Source organism: Cryptomeria japonica, chromosome 9 (genome assembly GCF_030272615.1).
Source record: "Cryptomeria japonica chromosome 9, Sugi_1.0, whole genome shotgun sequence".
Lineage (NCBI taxonomy): Eukaryota > Viridiplantae > Streptophyta > Pinopsida > Cupressales > Cupressaceae > Cryptomeria > Cryptomeria japonica.
Genome location: NC_081413.1, coordinates 93,995,738 through 94,012,143, shown reverse-complemented (window position 1 = coordinate 94,012,143; position 16,406 = coordinate 93,995,738). Strand labels below are relative to the sequence as shown.

Here is a 16,406-nt window from a genome sequence, read left to right as displayed (position 1 = left end):
TGCCCAGTTAAGAGCAAACCCTATTAGGGGTCACCTGGTTAAGGGATTTGCCTCAACCCTGTTAGGAGTAACCTTGTTAGAGGATTTTGAACCCAAGTTAATGAGCCACCTGGTGAAGGGATTTACAAAATAAGACCTGTTAGGATCTACCTAGTTAAGGGACTTCAAACTACTATAACTGTTAGGGAACAACAAGGCAAATGATCTAATCAAAGCACTTCCTTAATTGCTAGTACATATCCTTTTTAGCACAACTATGCTACACACATGCAAACACTTCAATGAGGTTCAACAATGCCTTCTCTAAAACTACTGATACAAAATCTCTTCTCAAACTAGCCCTAAATACACTTTTCAGTTAGGTCGGCTACATAACCTTAACTACATTTAAAATATAATGAATTTTCATTAGAGATCATTACAACAAATTTCTAGACAATTTTCACTCTTGAATGATCACCGCACATCGATTTGATAAGTAATCAAACCCTTGTCACATTCTACTAAGCACTTTGTTGTTTCCCAAGAAATTAGATCCTTGTACATTCTCAAACACTATCTTATCACTACACATGGATTCTAACACATCATCACTAAGTTACAAACATGATAAGATCCACTGCCAAACCTTAAATCATTACCGTTTAAAGATTTTTTACCGGTATACATTCATCTTTATAGAGTTCATGATAGTCAATCATAACTCAGTCAATACTCTGAATTTGATGATGTGGTTACAATCACATGATCATGTCAATTTCATAAACATATGTTCCAAACTGCAACATCTAACTCTTCACCGATCGTCCGTACTAGTCACTTGATCATCGCTATGTTCTTGTTTACCAGTTTACAACAACTTAGCAATTTTGTTGTCTAACACATTCCTCTACCGGTTAGGCTATACTAGCAGGGATAGATGACTTATATGAATAAGAAAACATGCTTTCCATCAATGACAACACAAATAAAGTCATCAAACATCTTAGTACTATATCATCATCATCTAGCCAACAATCTCCATCAACTTTACTGGTCATCTTCATCTCGTCAACATCTCCATATGCTAACAATCTATCCATCACTATCTTCATCAATTATGCCAACATATTCCACCCTCAAACACCAAATAGAAGAAGAAAATCCAAGAATCCAAACTTGTAGCTTATGAGACTTCAGACCACTACTGGCCCCTATTTGAGGACTAGAAGAAGGAACTAGGAGAAGAATACCTCCAAGTTCATCATGGATGAGCTCGAGGAAATCAACAAGAGTATGATCCAAAATAATTTTGAGCTGATGCAATGTTTGGTTTGGTGTGTTTTAGGTTTTTTCTTGCTTTGTTCTTTTTTTTTTGTTGTGTGGGCTTGGCCCCTATTTCTGTGGTTGTTTTACAAATGGTTCTGGACAGGTTAGCAATTATTTATTTTTTATATTTCTCTTTGACTTTGGGTTTTGGGTCCCTGTAAAACCCATTTATCTTAATCAAAAACCACTTAATGGTGAAAATATTGTCATAACCCTCCTTTTCTAAATATTGATAACACTCATTAATTACTAATATTATTATTATTATTATAAATGTCTATTCTTGAAAGAAATAATCCATTACCATCTTGAAGCTAAATATAGCTAATGAAATAAAGTGACTATGTCTGCCTACCAATTAAGTAGAGGTGATAGCAGTAAAGAAAATCAATAAATGACTAACGCAAGGTGAGTTGGTGGAATACAATGGCACTGGTGATAGGGGGAATAGAATATGTCAAAGCCATTATAAGGGAGTGCATGTTAATATGTTAGGGAGTGGGTGTCTTTGCAAATGCCTTCTTCATTGTTATTCGCTTTCACAACAATACATTCCCCCCCCCCCCTTTTTTCAGTGTGATTAAGCTTCGAAAATGAGGGAGTGTATTTCAATCCATGTTGGGAAGGCCAGAATCTAGGTCAAAAATGCATGCTAGGAGCTCTACTGCGTGGAGCATGACATTCAGCCTGATGGCCAAATGCCCAGTGATAAGACTGTCAGAAGTAGAGACGATGCTTCCAATATGTTTTTCAGTGAGATTGGTGCCGGGAAACATGTTCCCTGGGCTGTATTTGTAGATCTAGAACCCACTATTATAGAATAGGTTTGCATTGGCATCTACCGTCATCTCTTTCACCTGAAGTAGCTTATCAGCGACAAAGAAGACGTGGCTAATAACTTTTCTTGTGGCCATTACACCATTGGGAAAGAGATCATGGATATTTGCTTGGACTGTATCAGGAAGCTTGCAGATAACTAACTACATTGGTCTACAGGGTTTTCTAGTTTTCAATGCAATGGGCGGAGGGACTAGATTCAGACTCGGTTTGCTTCTTTTGGAGTGCCTTTCTGTGGACTATGGCAAAAAAAATCCAAGCTAGGCTTCACTGTGTATCCTTCACCGCAGGTGTCCACATCTGTGGTTAAGCCTTAAAATAGTGTGCTTTCTACACATTCACTTCTCAAACACACTGATGTCTCTGTGCTTTTGGATAATGAAGCCACCTACAACATTGTCATCATTTGCTTGACATCAAATGCCCGACCTACACAAATCTGAACTGCCTGATTTCACAAAGCTTGGAGCGTGAACGTTGCTGCTTTATTACACAAAGCTTGGAGCGTGAATGTTGATGCCAGATAGGCTAGCCATTGCGAGATTCATACACATCTTATGGGAAGGATTCATTCAAAGAGCGATAATTAGAGGCAATCAGGAGATTCATACTTTTTGGGAAGCCTCCAATTGAAGGGAAAAGAAGGGGCAAATAAAATGAGGGTAAGAGGTTCTATTGTAGGGATTGGCAGTGGGACTGGGCACTCCATTTGCATTGGAGTGTCTTGTCATTAGACAGAAGAGGGTTTTTGGTAGAGACCGAGCTTTGCAATTGCATTGGAGTGTTGTGTCATTGGGTAGAAGGTGCTTACAGTTGGTATCCCTTTGATTATCCAAACATCCAATGAAATTATTGGTTTGTGGTTAAAGGGTTTTACAGTGAGTTTCCTGTGATCAATCAGCTTCAAGTAGCTATTTTTCTAGCCATTGGGACAAGGTAATGAGCAGTTTGTGATCAATCAGGTATGCAGGAATCTAACTTCTTTTTCAAAATTTTAGTTATTGTTATTATTTTGTGTAAGTTTAAATAGATCCTTCCTCTCTTAATAAGCCAGTACTTAATAGTTTGATTTTATATTTTTACTATGTTAAATAATATTCTTCCAGCATAAGATCACTCTATTCTATTACTCTAATGCGAAATCTTCTTATATTATAACTAGGGCTTTAAATAGCTTAAGGGTTTACTTAATTAAATTGCTATATTTTTTATTTTATGCCTTCCCTTTCAGTGCAACTTGTAAATGTTTTGATGATCTCTCATATGTATGAGACTTCTTCTACATGCTTGTTAGATTTTGGGGGTAGAGTCTACTAGAGCATTCGAATGCCCATTTCTTTATAATAGTTTAGGTATCAATTTGCTTGTTTATACTAGTAGTAGTACTGAGACATATTGTACAAAATCTGTCTGCTAAGATTGTTTCAAAATTTACAGTTGATGAAACATATTCTTACTTCCTCAGCTACTTTTGTTACATCTCTCTTAAATTTATTAGCATGAGATATAGGGCTCTTAATAAGTAAACTGATAGTGTGTAAAATTGATTTATACCTATGTGGTTATTATTGTTTGATTTCAAATTAGCTAAGCATTCCATCTTTAATACTAAACTGCTAGCATTATATGACTTAATTTAATTGCCATCGGTACTATGCATTTAGGAAATAATATAACTCATGATTAGATTTTTAATACATATGATATATTGGGTTGTATATGTATTAGAGCACTACCATTTAGAGTACTTATGATTAGTAGAGAAGTTGATTTAAGTTGTGAATATATCTATGTATTTATACAATGGTAAAAATAAATAAATAAATAAATAAAAATCCATTTTATATACTCACTTGAGAAGTCAACAATTTGTGAGTAAATGTGAAGCCCCATCTATAAATGGGCATATCTATGTTTATACTCTAATGCTACCAGGAAATGTTGTACTTGAGTGTGATGGTAAAGAAATTGTTTTATAGCTAAATCTTAAGTATGATTATATTATCCATGTAGGATTGTCTTGTGTTGATGATATTGTATTGTTAAAGGAAGATTTGGAATGTAATATGCTTTTTTTTGAAATGCAATATTAACCTTGAATAAGAGAATACTTAAAAGGATAAATCATAGTACTTCTACCTATGATGTATGAAGTGAATGAAAACATCTTATGTTAGGTGATGGTTGAATGTTATAAGTGAGCTATGAATACTCTTCATGTGAATTATGACTTCATCAATGTGGGGGATTGTGTTAGGAATTAGATTTTATTAATGAAGAAAGCTTAAGATAATGCAAGTGAAAATTGTATTTAAAGTTATGAATTCGGTCACCTTGGCTGCAGATGAGGTATTTCCAACATGCTCATAGGGTCAAGTTGTGCAAGTAGGATCAATGCTCATATATGTTTGCTCCATTTCACAAACATATCTATACAGAGATAAGAATATTTGTTTTAGAATGAGTTACTCTATTTTGTTTCATCTTCGATTTTCTTCTTAGAAAAGATTGACAAATTATCCATTCTTATTAGATGGGATTATGCAAAAAGAAAGAAAATAGTAAACTTGAAGCTAAGAGTCAATTAAGTGACAATAATTATAAGAAGCAATTTTTAATCTTTATACAAATGGTGCATTAGAAATGTGAATTTCATAGTTAACCATATAGTAATGTAGTGCAACAATTTATTAAATAAAATGTGAAGATTGTAGGAGAGACAATGAAAGCAAGCTTGTCACTATTTTTTAGGATGTGTGTCATTCATATATGTAGTTATATCTTTGGTTGTTGTGTATGGTCTCCACCTCTCCTATCATATCACTAAAATATGTCCATGTAAGTCCTTGAGTTGATGGGTAGTAGTGTAGTGTGATCATAATGAATATTAAAAGAAATTAGCCACAAGGTTGTGTATATGTCTTGATATTCAAGTGTTTTACCAAATGGAGACTAAACAAATTTTGAAATCTTCTTACACAAGATTATTATACTTGACGTATCTTGCGAATCTCAATCAAGTACTCATCTTTTGTTGTAAGGAAACTTAGTTTTGAAGGTGAAATAAAGTAGAATTTCGTTGTTATAGAGTATTGGATCCTTATCCTTATCAAGAAAAAGAGTTCAAGAAAACCTACCCCATGATCACTTAAAGAATTAAATAATAATTTTAACTGAAGTAAATTTTAGGAGGAAACATTAGCTCTATTCTAAGAATTTGAAATCGATAAGGATAGATATCTAAAGATAAAGTTAACACAAAGGAATAGATAAGAGCTCAACTAGAAATAGATTGATTAAAATTGTTTATTAGGGAGCCTTATTATTATTTTTCTTGGTCAACTAGCAAGTGTTTAGTTTCTTTCCTAATCTCTTTTCAAACAATTAGTAATAAAATAATAATAATAATAAAGTGGTTATTTGAAGCTTATTGTTGACTAGATTTTCCTTCAAGCAAGTATTAAATTCATTACCAAAGTATTATTATTTGATAATTTGATTTCCTTTCAAGTATTAGGATTCATTTTTAAGTGAAGTTATCATTTGTAGAAAATAATTAAAGATAAAATTTATATTACTTCAAATTGAAGAATTAGTCATGGTTATTCTCAAGCTTATAACTAAATAGCTTTTCCCTTCAACAGTAATTGTTAAATTATTTTCCAAAGTCTTTCTATTTAATAATTTAATTTTCTTTCAAGCAATTTAGTACCCTTCAAGTATTAGGATTCATACTTAAAGTGTAATGGTCATTTTTATAGGCTATTAAAAAAAAAGGATAAAGTTTAAATGAATTTACATCCACTCAGTTAAACCTCAGAGAACCCCATAGGGGTTGGTTGTGTGTGACATTTTAGAATTTATTTATCTTGATGGATTTTGGCGGATGGTAATTGGTTAAGGGTGACGTATTTAATAGGAGATAGGACCTAATTGTTTTAGGCCATAAGCATGAGGCCACCTTGAGCCTTTTTGCTATAGAGCTACCATCGTGGGTAGCAACTGTGGAGAAACTATCTAGGACATTGACCCTAGAAAGGGTTGCATACCCATGAAACAGTTTACATTAAACCATAGTTAGAAACTAGAACTACATTATTTACGCCTTGATCTCGTGATGAAACGGGTATGTAGGTAGTCTAGGGATAGAGTTGTCCCTTGTACTCAGGTGTTCGAGGATGGGGATTAAGATTTGGTTTTGGGGGAGTAGTTGGTTCTCAAAGCTCCTTGGTTTTTTAACCAAATTGTACAAATACTTTTTGACAAGTTAAAATTAATTCAATGCATACTCAGAAGGAATCCCATATGGATTTTCTTTACTTCCTGAGGCTTTAGGCTGAATTTTGTGGTGAAACTCAAGCTTATTTATGTAATCATCTTTATACTCCTATGGACGATGACCTCGGTGCACTCCTAGTAGGGGAGTGTAGTCTTTAGAGATTGGCTCAGGATCCAGATGGTCTCGATGAGTCTAAAGTCTCTGGCCAGAGCATATCCTATTCTTATGAATAGATGCCTATCTCGGATTGGATAGATGAAACCTCTTGTCCCATATGGATAGATGCCTAACCCATATGGTTATATGCCTAACCCGTATGGTTAGATGTGATAGTTCTGATACTTAATGAAAGTACAGATCCAATAGCCAACAAGATGAGAGGGGGGGTGAATTATACAAACTTAATCTTCCATAAAGACATCAGATTCAACCTTGGTAACATATACTTCACTAATATAACCAAAACTGCTAAACATGCAAACTCGAAAGCATATAAACATCATATCACTCATAATACTAGATTTAACGTGGAAACCCAAATAGGGAAAAACCTCTATGGGATTTTGGACCCACTAAGAAATATACTCTTCTAGACTATGCTCGGTTAAAAGAAAATCCTGTTAAAGATTACAAACACATTGCTAGATGTGACTTGGTTAAGGGATTTCCCTCAAATCTATTAGGATCTTCACCTTGTTAGAAGTGACCTTGTTAAAGGATTTCAAACACTCAATCAGAATGTCACCTTGCTAGAGGGTTTTACAAATAAGACTGTTAAGTCCACTCAGTTAAGAGATTTTCTGTCACTTTCACAAAATAACTGTAATAAAAATCTATCTGCAACTTCACATCTAAAATGCTAAAGTAGATTCTTATTTGCTCAATAAAATATAGACATAGAACTAATCTAGTCCATCTATTGGGCTTATATACTCTGTTATTGAAAACAGGTCTTCAAGCTTCTATGCTCGGTAATCACTATGTAGCATCCTTGTGCATACATTTTCTCGCATACACTATTTATCAATAGCTCCCTATTTATAAACAATTAGCCAACTGCTTAATCTCCTTGATCACACTTCCCATGATCAATCATAGCCATCAGATCTTGAAACTTGTCCAGGTTCGATGTATCCTTTGATCTGAAAAATGTTTTACCCTGCCTTGGAACTTGCATACATTTCTTGGAACTTGTGCTAGGGTAATGTGGTTCAATCTGTGCTGTAGATCTTCATGCCAATTTTCCTTGGCCATAGATTCATTAACAAACTTCATGCACGACATACCAATTATTTAATTAGTTCTATCTCATCAGCTTCCTTCATTAAATAATGCATGTAACCATTTAATCTATTCTGTTATAGCTCGGTTACAACTTGGTAACAACTTGGTAAATACTAAACTTCACTTGGTAGACATTCCACCTTCATTAACCAATAGCGATAACCTTAGGGTTTACCGACTAGGTTCTTTGCTTAGTAACATAGTATAGTATTAACCTTACAATTTACAACATATGTATGATGTTAAAACAATCTAAACATCATGATCTCATCATTGTCTAACTTGGTAATAGTTGCCCATTGAATACCTTATTCATCCCCTTATTCATCATATTCTTTCTATGTCTTTTACTGACATCTTTATACTCATCAAATCATACTTCTCAAGATATGGCAACATCATACTGAATTAGAAAATCAATTTCTTGACATCAATGACAAAATAATAATATTAAGATAGTAAACATCCTTAATCAGTTATATCCATAATCATCAACAACCTTCTCAATATCCTTATTGAAATGCCAACAATCTCCCATTGTCTGTTATAATGCCAAATACCAACAATCTCCCCCTTTGGTATTGATGGCAAAACCAATTGATTTGACCTAATATATTCGGATTGCTCTGATTTGTTTGTGAGATTCTGAAATGCTCTCTTCCTGTCATCAGAGTTCTCCCTCATACATTAGACTTCTCCTCTTTTCTCTAGTCTTCTTTTCCTTTTTCTTCAATGTTCTTCATCTTCTTCCCCTTTGACAACAATGCCAAAGTAAAGAACTAAAACATAATTTCTTCGTGTATGAAGTGAATTCCTACTATAATGTGTCAACTTAGTCTCGATCAGAGCATTTTATCTTCAATTCCTATTTCCTGTATTGTATCCTACATTGTTTCCTGCAAACCTTTAGAAAAAATCCTAAAATGTGTAAATCATCATCAAGTCCTAATAGATATTCGATAGAGTCATCAAATTGATGCTTTCATCGAACTCGGTCAGTGAGTAGAAGATAGGGGTAGGACCCCTAACTTACTTCTTAGATACTCAAAAGTGTCCCTTGGTAGTGGCTTGGTGAAGATATTTGCTATTTGTTCCTTTGTGCTAACATACTCCAACACCACTTTCTTCTCTTGAGCTTCTTCTCTAAGATAATGATATTTGATTGAGATGTGCTTTGTCTTAGAGTGCATAACAGGATTCTTCGAAATGTTAATGGCACTAGTATTGTCACAAAATATAGTTACTGGCTCAGTAACTTTCTCATTTATACCTTCCAATAGTTGTTTGATCCATATTATGTTGGTACAATTCAATGCTGCAGCAATGTATTCAACTTCTGTTGTTGACTATGAAACACATCCTTGTTTCTTGCTAAGCCAACTCACTAGTCTTTCTCCTAAAAAGAAAACTCCTCCACTTGTGCTTTTTCTGTCATCAATGTTGCCTGCCAAATCAACATCAGTATAAAATTTTAAATCAAAATCATTTCCTTTCTGATATACTAAGCCATAATCCTTGGTGCCTTTCAAGTATCTAAAAATTCTTTTGATTGCTGTCATGTGTGTTTCCTTAGGATCTGTAGAGAATCTTGCAACTATACCTACTATATGTGCTATGTCTGGTCTACTGTGAACAACATATTGTAGCTTTCCAATCATAGATCGGTAAAGTGTCTCATCAATAGATGGAGAATCATCATTCTTTGATAGTTTACAGTTGGTAGTCATAGGAGTACTTACTGGTTTTGAATCCTCCATTCCAAATTTCTTCAAGATTTCCTTTATGTACTTGGATTGAGTAATGAAAATCTTATTTTTCATTTGTAGTATCTGTAAACCTATAAAATACTTTATCTCACTGATTAATGGCATCTCAAATTCATTGCTCATTTCATTTACAAAGTTCTTGCATAAAGAGTCATTTCCACAAAATATAATATCATCAACAAATATGGCTGAGATCAGTATTCCATTTTCATCATTCTTCATGTACATATTGTTGTTCTCACTTGTCCTTATAAAACCAATCTTAATCAAATAAGAGTGCAATCTTTCATACCATGCTCTAGGTGCTTGTTTCAGACCATATAATGCTTTGTTCAATTTACATACCTGATCTTTACTCTTGTCTTCAACAAATCCTTTAGGTTGTTCAATAAAAACTTCTTCTTCTAATATTCCATTCAGAAATGCAGATTTGACATCCATTTTATATACCTTGAAGTTTTTGAAAGCAGCAAATGCCAACAATGTTCTTACTCCTTCAAGTCTATCCATAGGTGCAAAAGTTTCACCATAATCAATTCCTTCTTCTTGAGCATAACCTTTGCATACTAGTCTTGCTTTATTTCGAATGACCTCACCTTTTTCATTTAGCTTGTTTCTGAAAATCCACCTTGTACTAATTACATTTTTGTCCTTCAGTCTTAGGATTAGTGTCCATGTGTCATTCTTCTTGATTTGACCAATCTCTTCTATCATAGCATTTATCCAATCTTCAATGTTAAATGCCTCTTTCACTATTCTTGGTTCAAATTCAGATATCAGACATGTGTTCTGTCTCAGTTTGTTCCTTGTCATCACTGGATCATCCTTATCTCCTATAATCTGACTTGGTGCATGATGTCTTCTAACATACTTGGCTAATACAGGCTCGATAGGCTATGTATGATCTTCTTCATCACTTGGTAATTGGATATTCTCTTCATTTTCTTCAACAGTTTTCTCGGTAGGACTTGTTGGTTGAACATAGACAAATTCATCATAATCTTCTGGTTCTTTGGAATTTCCTTCATCATTTCTTTCTACAAATTCATCAATTTTCACATTTGCACTTTCTACTATTTTATTCGATGATTTGATCAGACATTTAAATGCTTTGCTTCTAGAAGAATAACCTAGAAATGTTCCTTCTTCACTTTTCTGATCAACCTTGCCATTTCTATCATCTTTGTGTACATAGCATCTACTTCCAAAGATTTTAAAATAACTTATATTAGGTTTCTTTTAATACCAGATTTCATATGGTGTCTTCAAATTACCTTTCTTCAGTTGTACTCAGTTCAGGGTGTAAACTGCTATGCTTATTGCTTCTCTCCAAAATGTTTGTGGCACTTTCTTTTCAATCATCAGGGTTCTGGCACAATCCACAATAGATTTGTTTCTTCTCTTAGCAATTTCATTTTGTTGTGGAGTTCTTAGTGCAGAGACTTGTCTTTTAATACCATGATCATTTTAGAATAAGTTGAACTCATCAGATGTGAACTCTCCTCCTCTATCTGATCTAATATATTTTAGTTGTCTTCCTGTTTCATTTTCAACTCTTGCCTTGTACCATTTAAACATTTGAAAAGCTTCTGATTTTTCTTTTAAAAACATTACTGACATCATCCTTGAGTAATCATCCACAAATAATATGAAATATTTATCACCATAATAACTTTGAACTTTCATAGGACCACAAAGATCAGTATGCACAAGATCTAAAATTCCCTTAGAAGTGTAAGACTTACTTGTAAAGCTTGATCTTGTCATCTTACCCATTTGGCATCCTCGACACATAGCATTCTCAGGTTTTCAAGACTTGGTAGATCTCTTACTCGATGCTTCTTACTTATTTTGATCAGATTATCAAAATTTACATGACAAAACCTTTTATGCCATAACTAGGTATCATCTATCTTTGCATACAGACATTTATTCCGAGTTGAGTCAAGGTGAAATGTATTACCTTTTGTTTGTGTCCCAGTAGCAGCTAACTTTCCATGCTTGTCATGAACTTTGACAATTCCTTTCTGAAATTCTATTCGGTAACCTGTATTGTTTACATGTGCTACACTCAACAAATTGTATTTCAAACCTTCAACCCAATAAACATCATTGCATCTTGCATTGTCAAGAAGTGTTATAGATCCTTTACCTCTTACTGGACATGGTGCATCATTACCAAATCTTACATAGCCTCCATCATAATCTTCTAATATAATAAACTTTTGTTTATCACCTATCATATGATGTGAGCATCCACTATCTATGATCCAAGAATCATTAGTATTTATGTGAGATATTAGGGCTTTTTCTTCATACCTTTCTTCATCTAATTTATCTTTGATAGCCACATAAACTACTTCCTCTGAATCAGTTTCATTTGATTTATCATCGTTGGATTCCTCATCAGCTATTAAGCATGTCTTTCTATCTCTTCTTCTGAAGTTTCAGTGTCCTTTGTAATGATTATCTTTCTGTTTGTCATCTCAATAATCTCTCTTTTCAGTAGAATCTTTGTCAGGACAGTTAGAAGCCATATGTCCTATTTTATCACAATTGAAACATTTCAAAGGTAGTTTTCCTTTATACTTACCTTTGCCTCTCGATAACCTTCTGGCTAATAGTGCTTCAAACTCTTCTTGCCTTCTGATTTCCTCATATAGTTTGTGTACTTCTTCCATGTTCTTACAAAATCTTTCACTTGCTCCACTGTGATCTCCTTCAGAGTACTTTTACTTTCTTTCATTGTAATCATTAGATTCATCAAGATGAAAAGAACTAAATGTAGATTCAACTTTATTTACTAAAGATCCACTGTTATCAAAGTTACTTAACTCAAATGCATGTAGCTTACCAATAGTAGCATCTAAAGAAACTGGCATATTAGGTACAGACCTCAATTCATTGATTGTAGAGATTCGGATTGCATAAGCTGGTAGAAGGGTTCTTAACAACTTACTTGTTATATCCTTTTCTTCAATAGTTCCACCTGCTCCTTTGATTTGATTGACAATCTCCTTTAGTCTTGTACTATACTGGGTTATGTTCTCACCTTCATTCATCCTCATAGATTCAAGTTGTCCTCTTAGACTGTCTACTTTTTCTCTTTGAACATGTTCATCTCCTCCATACACTCATATGAGCTTGTCCCACATTGCCTTTGCATCATTGCAGCCTTCTAGATCATTAAACTTTGAGTCGGTCAATGCAGATGTTATTTCAATCATTGCTTGTATATGTTCTTTCTTTGCCTTTATTTCTTCCATAGTTAATGGATAGGTGCTTAGTGTGATGAAATCATTCTTTAAATAATATACAACATATTCTCCAACTCCTGATAGGTGCAGCTTCATCCTTTTTTGCCATGTAGAGAAACTTGACTTGTTCAGCTTCGGTGCATCCCTCTTATACATCTTTGGATCTTTGCCTCAAGTACCTTTAAACTTTTTCTTCCGGAGTCCACAACTCTGATACCAATTGATAGTTCTAATACTTAATGAAAGTACAGATCCAATAGCCAACAAGATGAGAGGGGGGGGGTGAATCATACAAACTTAATCTTCCATAAAAACATCAGATTCAACCTCGGTAACATATACTTCACTAATATAACCAAAATTGCTAAACATGCAAACTCGAAAGCATATAAACATCATATCACTCATAACACCAGATTTAACATGGAAACCCAAATAGCGAAAAACCACTATGGGATTTCAGACCCACTAAGAAATATACTCTTCTAGAGTATGCTCGGTTGAAAGAAAATCCTGTTAAAGATTACAAACACATTTCTAGATGTGACCCAGTTAAGGGATTTCCCTCAGATCGGTTAGGATCTTCACCTTGTTAGAAGTGACCTTGTTAAAGGATTTCAAGCACTCAATCAAAATGTCACCTTGCTAGAGGCTTTTACAAATAAGACTATTAAGTCCACTTGGTTAAGAGATTTTCTGTCACTTTCACAAAATAACAGTAATAAAAATCTATCTGCAACTTCACATCTAAAATGCTAAAGCAGATTATTATTTGCTCAATACAATCTAGACATAGAACTAATCTAGTCCATCTGATGGGCTTCTATACTCTATTATTCAAAATAGGTCTTCAAGCTTCTATGCTCGGTAATCACTATGTAGCATCCCTGTGCATACATTTGCCCGCATACATTGTTTATCAACAGCTCCCTATTTATAAACAATTAGCCAACCGCTTAATCTCCTTGATCACACTTCCCATGATCAATCATAGCCATCAGATCTTCAAACTTGTCCAAGTTCAATGTATCCTTCGATCTAAAAAATGTTTTACCCTACCTTGGAACTTGCATACATTTCTTGGAACTTGTGCTAGGGTAATGCGGTTCAATCTGTGCTGTAGATCTTCATGCCAATTTTCCTTTGCCATAGATTCATTAACAAACTTCATGCACGGCATACCAATTATTTAATCAGTTCCAGCTCATCGGCTTCCTTCATTAAATAACGCATGTAACCATTTAATGTATTATGTTACAACTCGGTTACAACTTGGTAACAACTCAGTAAATACTAAACTTCACTGGGTAGACATTCTACCTTCATTAACTGATAGCGATAACCTTAGGGTTTATCGGATAGGTTCTTTGCTCAGTAACATAGTATAGTATTAACCTTACAATTTACAACATATGTATGATGTTAAAACAATCTAAACATCATGATATCATCATTGTCTGACTCAGTAATAGTTGCCCATTGAATACCTTATTCATCCCCTTATTCATCATATTCTTTCTATGTCTTTTACCGACATCTTTATACTCATCAAATCATACTTCTCAAGATATGGCAACATCATACTGAATTAGAAAATCAATTTCTTGACATCAATGACAAAATAATAATATTAAGACAGTAAACATCCTTAATCAATTATATCCATAATCATCAACAACCTTCTCAATATCCTTATTGAAATGCCAACAATCTCCCATTGTCTGTTATAATGCCAAATGTCAACAAGATGCTCATCTTTGCTGGATGGATACCTATCTTGTTTGGATAGATGTACCTGAGTATGCGATTGAATCAAACACTATTAAGTATAAGTGATTTCAAAAAAACTAGACATAAATTTTGGGTTGAGTGGAGTGGGTTATTACATGTGGTATCAGAGCGAAGGTTCAAGTCTAGGCCTTGAGCTCACTTCAACTTATGCAATCTAGAAGAGTATCTTGGAAGTAGTAAAGGTGAATTGTTATATCTTAAATCAAGAATTGAATAAGGGAATCAAATTTTAAGTGAACCTAGATGGAAGGGAATGTGGAAGAGGAAAACATAACACCTCTACAAGGAGTCAAAGGAAATATAGCTATGATGGAAATCAACAAGAACAAGGAGTGATTCAATAGTGAGAATCGAAGGTATAATCAACATATTAACTGAGAAAAAGGGATAAGATTAAGTCGATGGAATAGTCAATGCAAGACTTTAGAGAAATGAAAAATGATATTGAAAAAAATAAAAGTGAGATTTAAAATGTGAATTCTGACAACAATCAAGGAAATAAGAAGGAAAATAATATATTGGAACTATCTAAGGATTTGAAGGAAATTTCCCCACCCAAGTTTGATGGAAAGAAAAGTTGTGAAGGAGCTAAAGATTGGTGAAAATAAATGGAAAAATGCTTAGAAATAAAAGACTTTAGTAAAATAATTATGCCATTATGGGGTTCCTATCAACCTAGTGGGGAAGCAATTAGTTGGTGAACTAATACTAAAGAAAGAAAAAGGGGTATAATGAGGATATAATCACATAAGATCAATTTGTTCACCATTTATATATATAAGGGGGCTATCACAACTATTCTTCGATGAGAAGGCGACATTGTTTCATAATCTTCAACAAGGGGCTTTGATCTAGTTCAACAACATTGGTTCAACAACATTGAAAACAAGTCTGCCAAATTGTTAAAGTACATACCTATGTATCAAAGGAATGAGAAGGGTTTAACCAAGAGGTTCATTTTGGGACTAGAAATACCAACATAAGCGAAATGGTTGATGTACATGGACTCATAGACATGAATGAGGTACTTAAGAAATATTTAAACTAGCAATGACAAGATAGAATTTTAACAGGAATCATTCATTCAAACGGAAGCATGAATTCAAAGGAAACACAAACTTCAACAAGGATCAACAAATCTATTTATTTGAGAGAAGCCCGCATATTAATCAAAATCAAGGCATGAATGCAATACTAATAGGGACAATTATAATGGAAATGATAAGTGAAATTGAAAAACTTATCCACCAAGGTTTAACAAAGAACAAAATGATCCTCCTAGGAATCAAGGAGAGATGATAGAACAATTCAAAGTTTTGGAAAGATATCGGTATCAATTGCATGATAAAGAGGTTGATCAATGCAAAGTATAATGGAATCAATACAATGCAACAACTGTTTTGTCTTTGTTTTTGATTGGTTATGAACAACAACTCTTTTATGGTTATACTATATAGATGCATCGAGATGATGCACAATTCAAGGGGGGGAGGATGTCATAACCCTCATTTTCTAAATATTGATAAGACTCATTAATTGCTAATATTTTTATTATTAATATTATTATAAATATATATTGTTGAATGAAATAATCCATTACCATCTTGAAGCTAAATACAGCTAGTGAAATAAAGCGACTATGCATGCCTACCAATTAAGTAGAGGTGATAGCAGTAAAGAAAATTAATAAATGATTAACACAAGGTGAGTTGGTGGAATATAATGGTACTGGTGATAGGGGGAGTAGAATATGTCAAAGCCGTTATAAGGGAGTGCATGTTAATATGTCAAGGAGTGGGTGTCTTTGCAAATGCCTTCTTCACTGTTATTCGCTTTCACATCAATACATTCCCCCCCCTTTTTCTGTGTGATTAAGCTTTGAAA

At 33.9% G+C, this 16,406-nt stretch overlaps 1 pseudogene; it reads left to right on the top strand.

The window, feature by feature from the left end:
• Positions 1 to 1,901: 1,901 nt before the first annotated feature.
• On the top strand, positions 1,902 to 2,462 carry LOC131077915 (tubulin alpha-2 chain-like; annotated as a pseudogene).
• The last annotated feature ends 13,944 nt before the right edge of the window (positions 2,463 to 16,406 follow it).